The 5,245-nt window shown below is 37.9% G+C and overlaps 1 pseudogene; it reads right to left on the bottom strand.

The window, feature by feature from the left end:
* LOC100963011 overlaps positions 1–186 on the bottom strand; it is a 56,165-nt pseudogene extending 55,979 nt beyond the window's left edge.
* Positions 187–5,245: the final 5,059 nt, after the last annotated feature.

The raw sequence follows: 5,245 nt of genomic DNA, 5'->3' as shown, positions 1-5,245 counted from the left end.
AGTAGCTACCATAACCACAGCCATATCCACAGGTACTTCCATATCCACAGCCATATCCATAGCCGTATCCACCTGTAGCCACAGCCCCATAGTAGAAGCAGCACCTAGTGGTGCCAGGTGGTGAAGTTTCAGGTGAACTGTAGGAGAGTATTTCTGAAGTGTGAGTGTCATCAACTCTTCCAGCATCTTTACACACTTACAAGGATGCCTCAGTCATATTCACAGAGGTTCTTTCTCCATGAAGAGCTCATTCTACACACAGCCATTTTGTGAAGAATTCATAACATACTTGCTGCTTCCCTAGGAATTTGTTTACACCTTAAAAGAAAACAAGTATGGCATTCCCTAAATACCCAAGCTTATACAACCACAAATTTATCTTCCATAATTTCATTTCTTGACCATGACATAACATCATCAAAATATGCTTGAACTGTAAATAGGTGTTTATTATTCTGCTCTTTCAAGTTTTTGTCAATTATCTATTAATAAAATTTCTACCCATTACTATTAATATCATCACCATCATCATTTGAACTTCTTTTATTTCTTTCTTAATACTTTGGGGGTTTTCCCATCATAATGAGTCTAAATTACTTTTATGGATTTTGGATAAGGAATTGAGTCTTTCAACATGCTACACCCATTCCTTCTGATGAATGAGGAGATAGATCATTTATTACATAAACAACAAACTTGAGTTTCAATTTATAGTGAGGGAAGTTCCTTGGCTTCTTTTTTTCCAGCTATTAAATACAGCTCTTCTACACAGATTTCTTTGTGGGCTTACTCAATGCTCAGTGTCTGTGCTTCCTACCATTGCTCCCCATTAAAACATAGCCAATCAATAATTCTTTCAGACAAGTGGAGCAGATAGGGAATGGGGAGAACTTTATCAAAAGACAGGAACTTTCAGGAAGGCTGAAGGAATCAGCATTAGTGATCTATCACACAGAATGGTGACTATAATAAATGACAATAATGAAGTGTATAATTCAAAATCTCTAAGAGGGTAGATCTGAAATATTTTCACCATAAAAAAGCATAAGAATATAAGCTGAGGGATTTGTTAATTAGCTTGATTCACAGTTCTTTTCTTCATTTTAGTTTCACCTGTCTTCTCCCAAGCAAAATCTGAATGATACTTACTCATGCTTCTGTGGTAGAATATCTAATGTTATGGCATTAATAACAGATGGCCTTTCCACGGGATTTCTTCTTCACCTTTTCTTTGACTTGATACCACCTTCTCCCATCATCCATGGTGAATGAGTTTCTGGTCTATGACCTCTCTTCATTGACAACTCTTTCCTTGTTGTTGCTGTTGTTGTTGTTGTTTTAATCGTTGGGGATTCATTGAGGGTACAAAGAACCACATTACATTGATCGCATTTGTCAGGTAAAGTCCCTCTTATAATTGTCCCGACAGCTCTTTCTTAATTGTACCCTAGGTTTTGGGGTTCTTGTGACTACTCCTCTGTCCTTCTTGCCTCTCATTTTACACACTAGACAATTTTGCCCGCTGCCATTGATTTCACTACCGTATATACACAGATGGATCCCGGAACTAAAGTTCCCTCTGTCGGTCTAGATCCAATCAGGAAACAAAAATATTGCACAGTCAGTTAATAAGGGAAAGTTTCATACACGAATTATAAACTATAATAAAGGACCACCTACATGATAAGAAGAAACTATATGGTACCCTAAGGCTGTGGAAAGTACTCAAGAAAAGAAAAAGTTAGGAGGGATGTGCCACTCAAGGAATGTATGGATTGAAAAGTTAAAAACACTATCTTGTGCACATTTAAAAACATTGTTAGGAGGGTAGGTATCATGACGTGTGTTCCTACCTCTAGAGGATGAACAAAAAAAAGAGCAGAAAAAACTTTTGCTGGTGATGAATGTGTTCACACCTGCTTGTGGATATGGTTTCATGAAGGTAAGCATGTGTCCAAACTCAGGAAATTATATAAATTAAACATGTGTGTGTTTATATCAATTTTATTTCATTAAAGCTTATAAATAAATAAAACTTGCTCTGCAGTCACTAAGCAAACAAAAGGCACCCTCAAATAGTGCACATCTAGTGGTGCGGGCATTAGAAGACCCAGGATGTCCTGGGTCACAGGAAGACTGTGGAAGAGGTTGGAGGGGGGACCCTGTGGAGGAAACCTAGGTATCTCTGAGCCCTACAGAGAATTATGGGCAAAAAACTTTCAATGTGCTAGCTACTAGAAGGGGGCCAAAGAAAAGTTATTGCCTTGCTGAAGCTCAATGTCACTGAGAATCCAGCCCGTTCCAGACCCAAGTCTGAGGTGAGTGTGAGCAGATGTCCTCACACCTGCACTGCCAACACCCTCTCCTTCCCTTCTAAAGTGCTCCACCCTTAGAATGCAGATAAGCTGCTTTCTCCTGCAATGTCCCTGCAACGTCCTCTCCTGAGAAAAGTTGAAGTTGTGCTCACCTGAAAGAAGAAATGCTTCGAGGAATCCCATCTGTTACCAAAGCACAAATATCGAATGGATACATTTAAGACTGACAGGCCATAAAGCGATAACCAGTATGGTTTCTTTTCCAAGTTCCCGAGGCTCAGTAGGAGAATTAACTTTCTCTGGCAAACAGACTGATCAATATCCCGGCTGAGCCACTTAATAATATCACGGTCATTGAAAATGTTCTCAGGCTATATGAACCTTGGTTTCTGCAACTGCTAAATGAGATTAAAAATAATTACATGTATTTAACAAAATATTTAAGGGACATATGGAAAATATATAGGAAACAGAAAGTTTGTACCACATACCTGATACATTGGAGACAATATATTTCTTTCTTTCTCCCCTTTCCTTTATTGAAATATAAGCATTCTCGAATAATAATTCTTCAAATCTCTCTATGAACTTGGGTTGATCTATTTATATGCTAATATTTTAGGATTTACTTTAATTTTGCTATTTTTAAAGTATATGGGAAAATATATGCATATGTAACAATTAATATTTTTCATAAGAAATTTTTCAACAATGAACAAACACCCTCAGAAAATGAACTACCATGTAATCGACCTCAGTACACCTTGCCTGAAGCATTTCATATAGTAATCTTTTGTAAAAATACAGAATCAAGCAATACATCACAAAGCTTGGCTTCATAGCATATTTGGAAGCACAGTCACCATGAAAATTTATTAAAATAACCAATACCCAAATTGAAAACATGCCTATGTTTCAAATAGCGTGTATTAAACAGGGTAAATTTCCTCATTCTCAGGCTGCCATGAGATTACTGTGTAAAAGTCTGTCAGTCTGCTCTTGGAAGTGTGACCACACCATGATTGAGGATATTTGTGGAGATGAATAATGCGTTCCTACGAAAGGGCCCTCCTAGTTCATGAGATCATACTTTAAAAGTTCTATGTGAATCATGTTAACAAATACACATTTCCCCTCTTTACTCTCCCTTTTTTAGGTATCAGTTTAATCTTAGTCAAGATGTGATTTTATCTGGTGGTGCCTGTGGCTCAAAGGAGTAAGGTGCCAGCCCCATATGCCGGAGGTGGTGAGTTCAAACCCAGCCCCAGCCAAAAACTGGAAAAAAAAAAAAAAGTAATTTTATCCAATTCTACCCACTACTAGGCCATCTTCTACTTAGAAATCCTTTTTCTTCTGGAAATGTTTCCTCTTCAGATGTCTGTATTTGAGACTTAAAATCATTCTGTGATACTACCAGATGGTCAATTACGAATGTTATTTTAACCAAAGAGGAGGCCAAAGCTCAGGAGAGTTAGAATCCTACATGCAGCCTATAATTTTCTCCAGACAGAGATCAGTAGCTTCTCCTTGAATGTTTTCAGTTTGTGGAGACTGTCAACTTTCTGTCTTAAACAATCTCATTATATTGTGAAAATCTCTTAATGTTAATAGTTTCTATACAACCTAAGTCTCTCACGATCACTGACGCGGAGTTCCTAATGTACCACGAGACCCTTGTCTGCACATTTCTTTTCCTGATTCCTACCTAACATATCTCCCATGAAGTCTCTAGTGCAGCTTTTTGGTTAATATGAAACATTTTTAATACTATTAAGATTTTGGTTTTTTATCAGGTCTTTAAATTTTCAAAATATTACAAGATTGCAAATCTTTTTGGTTACATGTATCAATGTCCACCATCACCAGGGTGGGGTTCATCGTACCCATTAGGTAGGCTTTTGCCCATCCCCCGGCTCAATTTCCCCTGACTTTTACTTCCCCCTGTGCACAGGTGTACTCACTGGTTAGTTCCCATTTAATATTATACAGCATAGAGTACAACTCCACCACGAAGAAGGGTAACTAAGCCCTTCTGCAACAATTTGCATGAAACTGTAGAGCATTATTTGAAGTGAGGTGTCAAAGATTAGAAAAACACACACCACGTGTACTCACTGTGAATATGAAGTATTTCTATCTCCTGCCTCCTTTTGAGATTTAAGCTTCTCAAGCAAATCTCAAAGACCTACCTTGCTTAGTGGATACGGTTGTTCTGACCTCTCCTCAACTATTGTGCCTTGTTTCTTTCCTGTGAGAGAAGATATTCGAAATATGCTCGTCCTCTCTGGCTGCTGTCCAAACCTATAAAAAGTTCTGTCCTCCCCCCTCTGTCCTCTTGCTGTTAAGAACATTACCACTTTCTTCAGTGACTCTGGATCTATCCCTCGTAGTCATCATTTCAATTGTAAAATCAGTATTCTTTAAAATTCTGATTTGGAAGAGGTGTTAAGGTTCAGTTAGATTTATCTGGTGCCTGTATCATTTAATTTCCTCATAACACCAAGAATAAAAATAGTGTGGTAGACTAAAGCTGGAAATCCCCTCCTGCACCAAATTCTTTTTTTTTTTTTTTGAAATTGTCACATATTAAGAAATCTAATTCCTTGTAATTCAAACATGATGTTGTTCTAATTCTGGCTCCTGGAACCAGGAAACCAATTTTAGCCTACCTTCCCATAACAACCTTTGAATGTGTATAGAAAATCCTCAGAGCAAACCGCTATGAGGTACAAGCTTCTAAAGAGTCTTTCTTCTAACCTTCTCTTTCTTTCCTCTCCTTCTCTGAGCTTCCTTTGCAAGTTTTCTCAACTATTCTCATATCCTAACATGACATCCTTCTGCCTTCCCTCCACTGTCTGATCCACTCATGCATTTTTGGAGTGGTATAGAACTTGTGTGAATGTGTAAGTTAGTGTCGCCCTAAATTGCAA

Source organism: Otolemur garnettii, unplaced genomic scaffold, assembly GCF_000181295.1.
Source record: "Otolemur garnettii isolate 467f Iridium unplaced genomic scaffold, OtoGar3 scaffold00111, whole genome shotgun sequence".
In the NCBI taxonomy this organism is placed as follows: Eukaryota; Metazoa; Chordata; class Mammalia; order Primates; family Galagidae; genus Otolemur; species Otolemur garnettii.
This window is presented reverse-complemented; position numbering and strand designations above follow the sequence as displayed.